The sequence below is a fragment of the Carassius auratus genome, unplaced genomic scaffold, assembly GCF_003368295.1.
Source record: "Carassius auratus strain Wakin unplaced genomic scaffold, ASM336829v1 scaf_tig00039301, whole genome shotgun sequence".
In the NCBI taxonomy this organism is placed as follows: Eukaryota; Metazoa; Chordata; class Actinopteri; order Cypriniformes; family Cyprinidae; genus Carassius; species Carassius auratus.
This window is the reverse complement of record NW_020526501.1, coordinates 10,584-25,020: the sequence shown is the minus strand read 5'-3', so window position 1 is coordinate 25,020 and position 14,437 is coordinate 10,584. Positions and strand designations below refer to the sequence as shown.

Sequence of the window (14,437 nt, the reverse complement as noted above, 5' to 3'; positions counted from 1 at the left end):
AAAAAATTCTGTTAAAATTCTGGAAATTATTAGGGCGTATGTCTCAGAACAGTCAGTGCAATTTGGGAAAGAAATCAGTGAAATCTGTATGTGGATGTGTGTAAATATTCAAATGTAATTGCCTTTGTAATCGTTAAAAATTTCATAAGTAACTTTAATTTAATTACTAATTTTTTCTTCGTAACTGTAACTAATTACAGTTACATTCATTTTGTAATTAAATTACGTAATGCTGTTACATGTAACTAGTTACTCCCCAACACTGCCTTTTAGATGTCAGATAGATGTCAATTAGATGTCTTTTAGATGTTTATGATTTAGAAGGTATATAAAACTGACATCTGAAAGGCGTATGTCAGACGTTTGTAGATGGCAGATGCTTTCCAGATCAACAGTTCTTTAACAGACATCTTGCAGACGTAAGTGTGCTATCTGGGTAGTACCCTCCCCTGTCTACAACGTCACCGGGCCTCGTCCCGATCGGCCTGACGGAAAGTACGGCATGGCTCGTAACTCCCAAACGGTTGGTCGCAGAGCCACGTGCCTTATGACACCGGAATCCTTGGCTCGAGCCGAACGAGACGCAGGTCTCAGATTGGCCCGTCGCTCTGACGAAATTTTCGGGTATTTTGGATTTTGTCGAAAACCTTCTTTTGCAACCTGGCGCCAGGTATTTGGCCCAGTCCCACCCAAATCAGCACAGAAAGCTTCTCTGGAGTCTGAGTGTCAATAATCATCCAAAAATAGAGGAAATTTCCATTCACCTTGGCGAGGGGACCTCAAAACGTGCTAAGGTGGCGTGTCCGAGGTGGCTCGAATGGCTATAACTCCAGGAAGGAGTGAGATCCCTTCACCCAAATCGGCACACCTGTGCAGGGGCTCAGTCCGAGGCCAGGCGAAAAGGGACGCGGCGACAGGCCACTAGGTGGCGCCGTAAGCTGAAAAATAGGGAAAATGTAATGTAAATGGACAATCAAACAAAGATGAAAACACCTGCAACACTGCGGGATGGTAGTACCCTCCCCTGTCTGCAACGTCACCGGGCCTTGTCCCGATCGGCCTGACGGTGGAACTGCAGCGACGGAAAGTACGGCATCGCTCGTAACTCCCAAACGGTTGGTCGCAGAGCCACGTGCCTTATGTCACCGGAATCCTTGGCTCGAGCCGAACGAGACGCAGGTCTCAGATTGGCCCGTCGCTCTGACGAAATTTTCGGGTATTTTGGATTTTGTCGAAAACCTTCTTTTGCAACCTGGCGCCAGGTATTTGGCCCAGTCCCACCCAAATCAGCACAGAAAGCTTCTCTGGAGTCTGAGTGTCAATAATCATCCAAAAATAGAGGAAATTTCCATTCACCTTGGCGAGGGGACCTCAAAGCGTGCTAAGGTGGCGTGTCCGAGGTGGCTCGAATGGCTATAACTCCAGGAAGGAGTGAGATCCCTTCACCCAAATCGGCACACCTGTGCAGGGGCTCAGTCCGAGGCCAGGTGAAAAAGGGCGCGGCGACAGGCCACTAGGTGTCGCTGTAAGCGACAACAAAATTAATACGAATCGAAAAAAAGGACAACCAAACAACATGGAGACAGTTACAGCTAGGCTGCAGTCAGTCCAATCTACTTTCAAAGTAAGGTCTGCGCTATGTTCGAACTAAACTACCCACCAGGGTCCGATTTTTCAAGAGCGCAAGTGACTTTGTTTCACAGGCGCACAACACAAATCTCGCATGTGACAGAACTCCCCATTCTGAAAGGAAAATAAATAAAAAACTGTAAAAACCTCTTCTGCTTTGTTTCACCAACAATTTCAGGGGAGAGCGCGAACGCAGTCCCCCACTACCATAAATTATGCAGTCGAGATTCCCGCATTTGGGGAATTCGCAGGGGTCAGCATGGCCGGAGTGCAATGGACAAGCCTCGCCCTGGGTGAACCGCCTTCTTGATCATGGTGTCTCCCCTGCCAGGTAAGTATGAAGGCCCAGGCGGTCAGCCAGAGGTGTGATTTGCATCTCTACCATCCTCACCAACGGTTAGCCCTCCGCCCCCCCTCCAGGAAAGGAAGGACGGGTGCCTTCCGTTACTGGCCTGGAAACTGCCAAGCTCATGGGCCGGTGCTTCCCAACGCCAGTTTTAGATGACTCTCTTTAAACAAACACACCTGATTCGATGCGTCACCTCGTCTGTGAAAGACTTCAAGACCTCAGGTGGGTGCATCGTTAGTGGAAGAGTCCAAGACCCCAGGTGGACACATCAGGAAAAAAGTTTGCAATAAACCACAGCATCTGCAACGGCAGCTCTCATTCCTTGTTCTGCTATTCGACACAATAAATGGCAATCCCCAAAAAGGGAAAGCACACCGTTCCTGGAGACACTGCAATACCAGGCCGATGCATGGAGTGGACGGAGCAAGCCCCGGCTCCAGCTCCGTGATCTAAAAATCCATTTAATATGTAGTCCCCGGATGGGGGACGTATCAGATATTAAACTGATAAGAACAGATTTTTTTCTTTCGAAAAAGTTTTATTGTCACCATTTACATTTTTTCCATTTGCATTTTTTCTTTTTCACACACCATTTTCTTTTTAATCACACATTAAAACAAGCAATATAATATATAATAAATACACATGGTAAAATGAAAGAAACAATCATTGTTAAAAAGCATTTGATTAAAACCACAGTGTTTTGCTTGTTTTTAAAAGTCCATTATTGAGGTGTGTTTAAAAGGTGCGGTCAGTTCCAAAAGTAAAATACAAATTTTTTTAAAAAAAGCAAACAAGCCTCGTATATATATATGTTAATAAAACCTCTTTCATGATAAAACAATGAAAAACACCAATTAAAAATCATCTATTGTGCAAGACCGGGGGTGAGTCCTTATCAAGTGGGTCATCACCCCACTCTCCAGAACAGGGACATGAGATGCTACTTTATGGACTCAGCGGAGATCCCCTCTCCTCCGGCCCGCTGGCCCGCTGTTCCCGTAGCCAGAGTGGTGAGGGTGCATCTACGGGCGGCCAGGGTCGGTGCCTGCCGGGACCCTCTCCGTGCGACCCCGGCCCCCCCGTCCGAATATCGTCGTCCGGTACCCCTGCAGCATTGATGTTACCTTTAGCTCGCATGCATGGAGGGTTACCGTAACGCGCTTCCCCACCAGCAGGTTTCTGGTGGCCCAGATGGCATCCTTGATGACGTTGAGGGTGAGCCAGAGCGAGGTAAATTTCTGTGCCGTCAAGTCCTTCAAGCCCCGGTCCACCCCAAGGATGGCGAGCTGGTACCCGAACTGGGCCCCACCCGCTGGTAGGCACGGGAAATACAGGGGGCCGGTCTTGGCCCACAGGTCCCGCGCAGTGCTGCACTCCCAGAGCAGGTGGTGGACGGTCTCCGGGGAATTGCAGCCGGACCGCGGGCAGATGGGGTTCTTGGCCATGCCTCTGGAGTGCATAACCGCCCTGACCGGGAGGATCTCATGAGCCACCATCCACGATAAGTCCTTGTGCCTGTTCTGGAGAGCGGGGTGAGCCGCGTTCCGCCAAACCTGTTTGGCCTCACTTGGTGTGAGGCCCGGAACTGGACTCACCGGTTCCCGGTCCTGCACAACAGAGATGAGAGACTTGTGTTGAGTTAAAATGGTGACATCTTCACTCTCTAAAAGGTATTTCTTTAAAAACTTTTTTATAAAACTGTACTCTTTGGGCAAGTTAAAAGACACTGGTGTTTTCAAGTCCACTGGTAAAATTTTCAGTGTTCGTAGGTAAGACCCCATCCAAAATCGCGCCATTGCAGCCGTCTTGTTTTCTTTGGATGGGGTCGTGGCATAACTAATGTGCAGGGCGGTGAAGCGGCTGCCTAAAAACAGGTGGGGGTCTGGGAGGCCTTTTCCACCGTTCTCCGGCCTTTTCTTGATGGTCTCCCTCTTCAGGCGCTCCCACTTGGACCCCCACAGGAAGTAAAACACCGCCCTCTCCAGTTTCCCCAGGAACCACCGAGGGGGGCTAAAAACAGAACAGACAAGTAAAATCAGAGGTAAAATCACAGATTTAAAAATTAAAACCTTGCCTTCCATCGTCATCTGTCTTAGTCCCCAAAACCCCAGTCTTTTCCTAACTTTCCCTAACAAGTCAGTCCAGTTTTCCCGTCCACCCCCGTCTTTGTCAAATTTAACGCCTAAAATCTTAAAATCGTTGTCTTTAAAAACCAAATCAAGTCCTCCTGTGTCCACGTCTCCCCACGGCCCGAAGAGCTGGGCCTCGGACTTGTTTCTATTGAGTTTGGCGCCCGAGGCGCCAAACTCAATATAGTAGTATAACTGATAAGAACAGATACTACACTTGATCTTAGCCAAAAGGCCGAGAAGCGATGCTGCTAAGACGCAGCAGGGAGGAAGCCGGACACGGCGATGCCCATCTCGGCTTTGGTAAGTTTTGGGAGACCTAAAAACGCTGGGGGATGGTACCCTGATAGCACACATACATCTAGGAGACGTCTATTTGACATATGAATTTACATCTGCAAGATGTAGTTTTAAGGCTGTTTGCTCATCTGCAATACGTCTATTGGACGTCTCCTTTTAGCAGTGTTTGGAAGGTTACTTTGGAAATGTAATAGGTTACAGATTACAAGTTACCCTGTTTAAAATGTTATAGTAGTATAACTTTTTCAATTACTTTATTAAAGTAATGTAACTAATTACTTTTGAGTACTTTTAGATTACTTTTCTAAATTTGTGAAAATTAAATAATAATAAATAAAAACATATACATCAACTCAAATACAGTTATCTAATAAGCATGTGTCATTCCTGTATAATAAACTCCTGAAACATTGGTGTTTTTTTAAACTGCTGTCTCTTTGTATATGATATGATAGGTAAAATGCATGACGTGACACAGAGCAGTTCTAGAAATGATGTTTATGTGCTCATGTACTCCTATATTGAGGCGGCAGAGGCTGACAACACTGCAAGCTTCAGTAGGCCTATTTGTATTAAATGAAACTGCATGTTTTTGCCATTAATTTACAGGAAGGGCGGACTGGGAAAAACAAAAAATTCTGTTAAAATTCTGGAAATTATTAGGGCGTATGTCTCAGAACAGTCAGTGCAATTTGGGAAAGAAATCAGTGAAATCTGTATGTGGATGTGTGTAAATATTCAAATGTAATTGCCTTTGTAATCGTTAAAAATTTCATAAGTAACTTTAATTTAATTACTAATTTTTTCTTCGTAACTGTAACTAATTACAGTTACATTCATTTTGTAATTAAATTACGTAATGCTGTTACATGTAACTAGTTACTCCCCAACACTGCCTTTTAGATGTCAGATAGATGTCAATTAGATGTCTTTTAGATGTTTATGATTTAGAAGGTATATAAAACTGACATCTGAAAGGCGTATGTCAGACGTTTGTAGATGGCAGATGCTTTCCAGATCAACAGTTCTTTAACAGACATCTTGCAGACGTAAGTGTGCTATCTGGGTAGTACCCTCCCCTGTCTACAACGTCACCGGGCCTCGTCCCGATCGGCCTGACGGAAAGTACGGCATGGCTCGTAACTCCCAAACGGTTGGTCGCAGAGCCACGTGCCTTATGACACCGGAATCCTTGGCTCGAGCCGAACGAGACGCAGGTCTCAGATTGGCCCGTCGCTCTGACGAAATTTTCGGGTATTTTGGATTTTGTCGAAAACCTTCTTTTGCAACCTGGCGCCAGGTATTTGGCCCAGTCCCACCCAAATCAGCACAGAAAGCTTCTCTGGAGTCTGAGTGTCAATAATCATCCAAAAATAGAGGAAATTTCCATTCACCTTGGCGAGGGGACCTCAAAACGTGCTAAGGTGGCGTGTCCGAGGTGGCTCGAATGGCTATAACTCCAGGAAGGAGTGAGATCCCTTCACCCAAATCGGCACACCTGTGCAGGGGCTCAGTCCGAGGCCAGGCGAAAAGGGACGCGGCGACAGGCCACTAGGTGGCGCCGTAAGCTGAAAAATAGGGAAAATGTAATGTAAATGGACAATCAAACAAAGATGAAAACACCTGCAACACTGCGGGATGGTAGTACCCTCCCCTGTCTGCAACGTCACCGGGCCTTGTCCCGATCGGCCTGACGGTGGAACTGCAGCGACGGAAAGTACGGCATCGCTCGTAACTCCCAAACGGTTGGTCGCAGAGCCACGTGCCTTATGTCACCGGAATCCTTGGCTCGAGCCGAACGAGACGCAGGTCTCAGATTGGCCCGTCGCTCTGACGAAATTTTCGGGTATTTTGGATTTTGTCGAAAACCTTCTTTTGCAACCTGGCGCCAGGTATTTGGCCCAGTCCCACCCAAATCAGCACAGAAAGCTTCTCTGGAGTCTGAGTGTCAATAATCATCCAAAAATAGAGGAAATTTCCATTCACCTTGGCGAGGGGACCTCAAAGCGTGCTAAGGTGGCGTGTCCGAGGTGGCTCGAATGGCTATAACTCCAGGAAGGAGTGAGATCCCTTCACCCAAATCGGCACACCTGTGCAGGGGCTCAGTCCGAGGCCAGGTGAAAAAGGGCGCGGCGACAGGCCACTAGGTGTCGCTGTAAGCGACAACAAAATTAATACGAATCGAAAAAAAGGACAACCAAACAACATGGAGACAGTTACAGCTAGGCTGCAGTCAGTCCAATCTACTTTCAAAGTAAGGTCTGCGCTATGTTCGAACTAAACTACCCACCAGGGTCCGATTTTTCAAGAGCGCAAGTGACTTTGTTTCACAGGCGCACAACACAAATCTCGCATGTGACAGAACTCCCCATTCTGAAAGGAAAATAAATAAAAAACTGTAAAAACCTCTTCTGCTTTGTTTCACCAACAATTTCAGGGGAGAGCGCGAACGCAGTCCCCCACTACCATAAATTATGCAGTCGAGATTCCCGCATTTGGGGAATTCGCAGGGGTCAGCATGGCCGGAGTGCAATGGACAAGCCTCGCCCTGGGTGAACCGCCTTCTTGATCATGGTGTCTCCCCTGCCAGGTAAGTATGAAGGCCCAGGCGGTCAGCCAGAGGTGTGATTTGCATCTCTACCATCCTCACCAACGGTTAGCCCTCCGCCCCCCCTCCAGGAAAGGAAGGACGGGTGCCTTCCGTTACTGGCCTGGAAACTGCCAAGCTCATGGGCCGGTGCTTCCCAACGCCAGTTTTAGATGACTCTCTTTAAACAAACACACCTGATTCGATGCGTCACCTCGTCTGTGAAAGACTTCAAGACCTCAGGTGGGTGCATCGTTAGTGGAAGAGTCCAAGACCCCAGGTGGACACATCAGGAAAAAAGTTTGCAATAAACCACAGCATCTGCAACGGCAGCTCTCATTCCTTGTTCTGCTATTCGACACAATAAATGGCAATCCCCAAAAAGGGAAAGCACACCGTTCCTGGAGACACTGCAATACCAGGCCGATGCATGGAGTGGACGGAGCAAGCCCCGGCTCCAGCTCCGTGATCTAAAAATCCATTTAATATGTAGTCCCCGGATGGGGGACGTATCAGATATTAAACTGATAAGAACAGATTTTTTTCTTTCGAAAAAGTTTTATTGTCACCATTTACATTTTTTCCATTTGCATTTTTTCTTTTTCACACACCATTTTCTTTTTAATCACACATTAAAACAAGCAATATAATATATAATAAATACACATGGTAAAATGAAAGAAACAATCATTGTTAAAAAGCATTTGATTAAAACCACAGTGTTTTGCTTGTTTTTAAAAGTCCATTATTGAGGTGTGTTTAAAAGGTGCGGTCAGTTCCAAAAGTAAAATACAAATTTTTTTAAAAAAAGCAAACAAGCCTCGTATATATATATGTTAATAAAACCTCTTTCATGATAAAACAATGAAAAACACCAATTAAAAATCATCTATTGTGCAAGACCGGGGGTGAGTCCTTATCAAGTGGGTCATCACCCCACTCTCCAGAACAGGGACATGAGATGCTACTTTATGGACTCAGCGGAGATCCCCTCTCCTCCGGCCCGCTGGCCCGCTGTTCCCGTAGCCAGAGTGGTGAGGGTGCATCTACGGGCGGCCAGGGTCGGTGCCTGCCGGGACCCTCTCCGTGCGACCCCGGCCCCCCCGTCCGAATATCGTCGTCCGGTACCCCTGCAGCATTGATGTTACCTTTAGCTCGCATGCATGGAGGGTTACCGTAACGCGCTTCCCCACCAGCAGGTTTCTGGTGGCCCAGATGGCATCCTTGATGACGTTGAGGGTGAGCCAGAGCGAGGTAAATTTCTGTGCCGTCAAGTCCTTCAAGCCCCGGTCCACCCCAAGGATGGCGAGCTGGTACCCGAACTGGGCCCCACCCGCTGGTAGGCACGGGAAATACAGGGGGCCGGTCTTGGCCCACAGGTCCCGCGCAGTGCTGCACTCCCAGAGCAGGTGGTGGACGGTCTCCGGGGAATTGCAGCCGGACCGCGGGCAGATGGGGTTCTTGGCCATGCCTCTGGAGTGCATAACCGCCCTGACCGGGAGGATCTCATGAGCCACCATCCACGATAAGTCCTTGTGCCTGTTCTGGAGAGCGGGGTGAGCCGCGTTCCGCCAAACCTGTTTGGCCTCACTTGGTGTGAGGCCCGGAACTGGACTCACCGGTTCCCGGTCCTGCACAACAGAGATGAGAGACTTGTGTTGAGTTAAAATGGTGACATCTTCACTCTCTAAAAGGTATTTCTTTAAAAACTTTTTTATAAAACTGTACTCTTTGGGCAAGTTAAAAGACACTGGTGTTTTCAAGTCCACTGGTAAAATTTTCAGTGTTCGTAGGTAAGACCCCATCCAAAATCGCGCCATTGCAGCCGTCTTGTTTTCTTTGGATGGGGTCGTGGCATAACTAATGTGCAGGGCGGTGAAGCGGCTGCCTAAAAACAGGTGGGGGTCTGGGAGGCCTTTTCCACCGTTCTCCGGCCTTTTCTTGATGGTCTCCCTCTTCAGGCGCTCCCACTTGGACCCCCACAGGAAGTAAAACACCGCCCTCTCCAGTTTCCCCAGGAACCACCGAGGGGGGCTAAAAACAGAACAGACAAGTAAAATCAGAGGTAAAATCACAGATTTAAAAATTAAAACCTTGCCTTCCATCGTCATCTGTCTTAGTCCCCAAAACCCCAGTCTTTTCCTAACTTTCCCTAACAAGTCAGTCCAGTTTTCCCGTCCACCCCCGTCTTTGTCAAATTTAACGCCTAAAATCTTAAAATCGTTGTCTTTAAAAACCAAATCAAGTCCTCCTGTGTCCACGTCTCCCCACGGCCCGAAGAGCTGGGCCTCGGACTTGTTTCTATTGAGTTTGGCGCCCGAGGCGCCAAACTCAATATAGTAGTATAACTGATAAGAACAGATACTACACTTGATCTTAGCCAAAAGGCCGAGAAGCGATGCTGCTAAGACGCAGCAGGGAGGAAGCCGGACACGGCGATGCCCATCTCGGCTTTGGTAAGTTTTGGGAGACCTAAAAACGCTGGGGGATGGTACCCTGATAGCACACATACATCTAGGAGACGTCTATTTGACATATGAATTTACATCTGCAAGATGTAGTTTTAAGGCTGTTTGCTCATCTGCAATACGTCTATTGGACGTCTCCTTTTAGCAGTGTTTGGAAGGTTACTTTGGAAATGTAATAGGTTACAGATTACAAGTTACCCTGTTTAAAATGTTATAGTAGTATAACTTTTTCAATTACTTTATTAAAGTAATGTAACTAATTACTTTTGAGTACTTTTAGATTACTTTTCTAAATTTGTGAAAATTAAATAATAATAAATAAAAACATATACATCAACTCAAATACAGTTATCTAATAAGCATGTGTCATTCCTGTATAATAAACTCCTGAAACATTGGTGTTTTTTTAAACTGCTGTCTCTTTGTATATGATATGATAGGTAAAATGCATGACGTGACACAGAGCAGTTCTAGAAATGATGTTTATGTGCTCATGTACTCCTATATTGAGGCGGCAGAGGCTGACAACACTGCAAGCTTCAGTAGGCCTATTTGTATTAAATGAAACTGCATGTTTTTGCCATTAATTTACAGGAAGGGCGGACTGGGAAAAACAAAAAATTCTGTTAAAATTCTGGAAATTATTAGGGCGTATGTCTCAGAACAGTCAGTGCAATTTGGGAAAGAAATCAGTGAAATCTGTATGTGGATGTGTGTAAATATTCAAATGTAATTGCCTTTGTAATCGTTAAAAATTTCATAAGTAACTTTAATTTAATTACTAATTTTTTCTTCGTAACTGTAACTAATTACAGTTACATTCATTTTGTAATTAAATTACGTAATGCTGTTACATGTAACTAGTTACTCCCCAACACTGCCTTTTAGATGTCAGATAGATGTCAATTAGATGTCTTTTAGATGTTTATGATTTAGAAGGTATATAAAACTGACATCTGAAAGGCGTATGTCAGACGTTTGTAGATGGCAGATGCTTTCCAGATCAACAGTTCTTTAACAGACATCTTGCAGACGTAAGTGTGCTATCTGGGTAGTACCCTCCCCTGTCTACAACGTCACCGGGCCTCGTCCCGATCGGCCTGACGGAAAGTACGGCATGGCTCGTAACTCCCAAACGGTTGGTCGCAGAGCCACGTGCCTTATGACACCGGAATCCTTGGCTCGAGCCGAACGAGACGCAGGTCTCAGATTGGCCCGTCGCTCTGACGAAATTTTCGGGTATTTTGGATTTTGTCGAAAACCTTCTTTTGCAACCTGGCGCCAGGTATTTGGCCCAGTCCCACCCAAATCAGCACAGAAAGCTTCTCTGGAGTCTGAGTGTCAATAATCATCCAAAAATAGAGGAAATTTCCATTCACCTTGGCGAGGGGACCTCAAAACGTGCTAAGGTGGCGTGTCCGAGGTGGCTCGAATGGCTATAACTCCAGGAAGGAGTGAGATCCCTTCACCCAAATCGGCACACCTGTGCAGGGGCTCAGTCCGAGGCCAGGCGAAAAGGGACGCGGCGACAGGCCACTAGGTGGCGCCGTAAGCTGAAAAATAGGGAAAATGTAATGTAAATGGACAATCAAACAAAGATGAAAACACCTGCAACACTGCGGGATGGTAGTACCCTCCCCTGTCTGCAACGTCACCGGGCCTTGTCCCGATCGGCCTGACGGTGGAACTGCAGCGACGGAAAGTACGGCATCGCTCGTAACTCCCAAACGGTTGGTCGCAGAGCCACGTGCCTTATGTCACCGGAATCCTTGGCTCGAGCCGAACGAGACGCAGGTCTCAGATTGGCCCGTCGCTCTGACGAAATTTTCGGGTATTTTGGATTTTGTCGAAAACCTTCTTTTGCAACCTGGCGCCAGGTATTTGGCCCAGTCCCACCCAAATCAGCACAGAAAGCTTCTCTGGAGTCTGAGTGTCAATAATCATCCAAAAATAGAGGAAATTTCCATTCACCTTGGCGAGGGGACCTCAAAGCGTGCTAAGGTGGCGTGTCCGAGGTGGCTCGAATGGCTATAACTCCAGGAAGGAGTGAGATCCCTTCACCCAAATCGGCACACCTGTGCAGGGGCTCAGTCCGAGGCCAGGTGAAAAAGGGCGCGGCGACAGGCCACTAGGTGTCGCTGTAAGCGACAACAAAATTAATACGAATCGAAAAAAAGGACAACCAAACAACATGGAGACAGTTACAGCTAGGCTGCAGTCAGTCCAATCTACTTTCAAAGTAAGGTCTGCGCTATGTTCGAACTAAACTACCCACCAGGGTCCGATTTTTCAAGAGCGCAAGTGACTTTGTTTCACAGGCGCACAACACAAATCTCGCATGTGACAGAACTCCCCATTCTGAAAGGAAAATAAATAAAAAACTGTAAAAACCTCTTCTGCTTTGTTTCACCAACAATTTCAGGGGAGAGCGCGAACGCAGTCCCCCACTACCATAAATTATGCAGTCGAGATTCCCGCATTTGGGGAATTCGCAGGGGTCAGCATGGCCGGAGTGCAATGGACAAGCCTCGCCCTGGGTGAACCGCCTTCTTGATCATGGTGTCTCCCCTGCCAGGTAAGTATGAAGGCCCAGGCGGTCAGCCAGAGGTGTGATTTGCATCTCTACCATCCTCACCAACGGTTAGCCCTCCGCCCCCCCTCCAGGAAAGGAAGGACGGGTGCCTTCCGTTACTGGCCTGGAAACTGCCAAGCTCATGGGCCGGTGCTTCCCAACGCCAGTTTTAGATGACTCTCTTTAAACAAACACACCTGATTCGATGCGTCACCTCGTCTGTGAAAGACTTCAAGACCTCAGGTGGGTGCATCGTTAGTGGAAGAGTCCAAGACCCCAGGTGGACACATCAGGAAAAAAGTTTGCAATAAACCACAGCATCTGCAACGGCAGCTCTCATTCCTTGTTCTGCTATTCGACACAATAAATGGCAATCCCCAAAAAGGGAAAGCACACCGTTCCTGGAGACACTGCAATACCAGGCCGATGCATGGAGTGGACGGAGCAAGCCCCGGCTCCAGCTCCGTGATCTAAAAATCCATTTAATATGTAGTCCCCGGATGGGGGACGTATCAGATATTAAACTGATAAGAACAGATTTTTTTCTTTCGAAAAAGTTTTATTGTCACCATTTACATTTTTTCCATTTGCATTTTTTCTTTTTCACACACCATTTTCTTTTTAATCACACATTAAAACAAGCAATATAATATATAATAAATACACATGGTAAAATGAAAGAAACAATCATTGTTAAAAAGCATTTGATTAAAACCACAGTGTTTTGCTTGTTTTTAAAAGTCCATTATTGAGGTGTGTTTAAAAGGTGCGGTCAGTTCCAAAAGTAAAATACAATTTTTTTTAAAAAAAGCAAACAAGCCTCGTATATATATATGTTAATAAAACCTCTTTCATGATAAAACAATGAAAAACACCAATTAAAAATCATCTATTGTGCAAGACCGGGGGTGAGTCCTTATCAAGTGGGTCATCACCCCACTCTCCAGAACAGGGACATGAGATGCTACTTTATGGACTCAGCGGAGATCCCCTCTCCTCCGGCCCGCTGGCCCGCTGTTCCCGTAGCCAGAGTGGTGAGGGTGCATCTACGGGCGGCCAGGGTCGGTGCCTGCCGGGACCCTCTCCGTGCGACCCCGGCCCCCCCGTCCGAATATCGTCGTCCGGTACCCCTGCAGCATTGATGTTACCTTTAGCTCGCATGCATGGAGGGTTACCGTAACGCGCTTCCCCACCAGCAGGTTTCTGGTGGCCCAGATGGCATCCTTGATGACGTTGAGGGTGAGCCAGAGCGAGGTAAATTTCTGTGCCGTCAAGTCCTTCAAGCCCCGGTCCACCCCAAGGATGGCGAGCTGGTACCCGAACTGGGCCCCACCCGCTGGTAGGCACGGGAAATACAGGGGGCCGGTCTTGGCCCACAGGTCCCGCGCAGTGCTGCACTCCCAGAGCAGGTGGTGGACGGTCTCCGGGGAATTGCAGCCGGACCGCGGGCAGATGGGGTTCTTGGCCATGCCTCTGGAGTGCATAACCGCCCTGACCGGGAGGATCTCATGAGCCACCATCCACGATAAGTCCTTGTGCCTGTTCTGGAGAGCGGGGTGAGCCGCGTTCCGCCAAACCTGTTTGGCCTCACTTGGTGTGAGGCCCGGAACTGGACTCACCGGTTCCCGGTCCTGCACAACAGAGATGAGAGACTTGTGTTGAGTTAAAATGGTGACATCTTCACTCTCTAAAAGGTATTTCTTTAAAAACTTTTTTATAAAACTGTACTCTTTGGGCAAGTTAAAAGACACTGGTGTTTTCAAGTCCACTGGTAAAATTTTCAGTGTTCGTAGGTAAGACCCCATCCAAAATCGCGCCATTGCAGCCGTCTTGTTTTCTTTGGATGGGGTCGTGGCATAACTAATGTGCAGGGCGGTGAAGCGGCTGCCTAAAAACAGGTGGGGGTCTGGGAGGCCTTTTCCACCGTTCTCCGGCCTTTTCTTGATGGTCTCCCTCTTCAGGCGCTCCCACTTGGACCCCCACAGGAAGTAAAACACCGCCCTCTCCAGTTTCCCCAGGAACCACCGAGGGGGGCTAAAAACAGAACAGACAAGTAAAATCAGAGGTAAAATCACAGATTTAAAAATTAAAACCTTGCCTTCCATCGTCATCTGTCTTAGTCCCCAAAACCCCAGTCTTTTCCTAACTTTCCCTAACAAGTCAGTCCAGTTTTCCCGTCCACCCCCGTCTTTGTCAAATTTAACGCCTAAAATCTTAAAATCGTTGTCTTTAAAAACCAAATCAAGTCCTCCTGTGTCCACGTCTCCCCACGGCCCGAAGAGCTGGGCCTCGGACTTGTTTCTATTGAGTTTGGCGCCCGAGGCGCCAAACTCAATATAGTAGTATAACTGATAAGAACAGATACTACACTTGATCTTAGCCAAAAGGCCGAGAAGCGAT

At 47.3% G+C, this 14,437-nt stretch overlaps 3 non-coding genes and 6 pseudogenes across 3 annotated transcripts; all 9 read right to left on the bottom strand.

Moving 5' to 3' along the window:
• Positions 1 to 1,804: 1,804 nt before the first annotated feature.
• LOC113083751 (U1 spliceosomal RNA) lies at positions 1,805 to 1,968 on the bottom strand. Its single transcript, XR_003283383.1, has one exon. It is a non-coding gene; the product is annotated as a U1 spliceosomal RNA (small nuclear RNA).
• Positions 1,969 to 2,342: 374 nt separating this feature from the next.
• On the bottom strand, positions 2,343 to 2,518 carry LOC113083745 (uncharacterized; annotated as a pseudogene).
• Positions 2,519 to 4,234: 1,716 nt separating this feature from the next.
• Positions 4,235 to 4,357, bottom strand: LOC113083748 (uncharacterized; annotated as a pseudogene).
• A 2,487-nt stretch (positions 4,358 to 6,844) lies between these two features.
• LOC113083750 (U1 spliceosomal RNA) lies at positions 6,845 to 7,008 on the bottom strand. The gene has a single exon (XR_003283382.1). It is a non-coding gene; the product is annotated as a U1 spliceosomal RNA (small nuclear RNA).
• Positions 7,009 to 7,382: 374 nt separating this feature from the next.
• LOC113083744 (uncharacterized) lies at positions 7,383 to 7,558 on the bottom strand (annotated as a pseudogene).
• Positions 7,559 to 9,274: 1,716 nt separating this feature from the next.
• Positions 9,275 to 9,397, bottom strand: LOC113083747 (uncharacterized; annotated as a pseudogene).
• A 2,487-nt stretch (positions 9,398 to 11,884) lies between these two features.
• LOC113083749 (U1 spliceosomal RNA) lies at positions 11,885 to 12,048 on the bottom strand. Its single transcript, XR_003283381.1, has one exon. It is a non-coding gene; the product is annotated as a U1 spliceosomal RNA (small nuclear RNA).
• A 374-nt stretch (positions 12,049 to 12,422) lies between these two features.
• On the bottom strand, positions 12,423 to 12,598 carry LOC113083743 (uncharacterized; annotated as a pseudogene).
• A 1,716-nt stretch (positions 12,599 to 14,314) lies between these two features.
• Positions 14,315 to 14,437, bottom strand: LOC113083746 (uncharacterized; annotated as a pseudogene).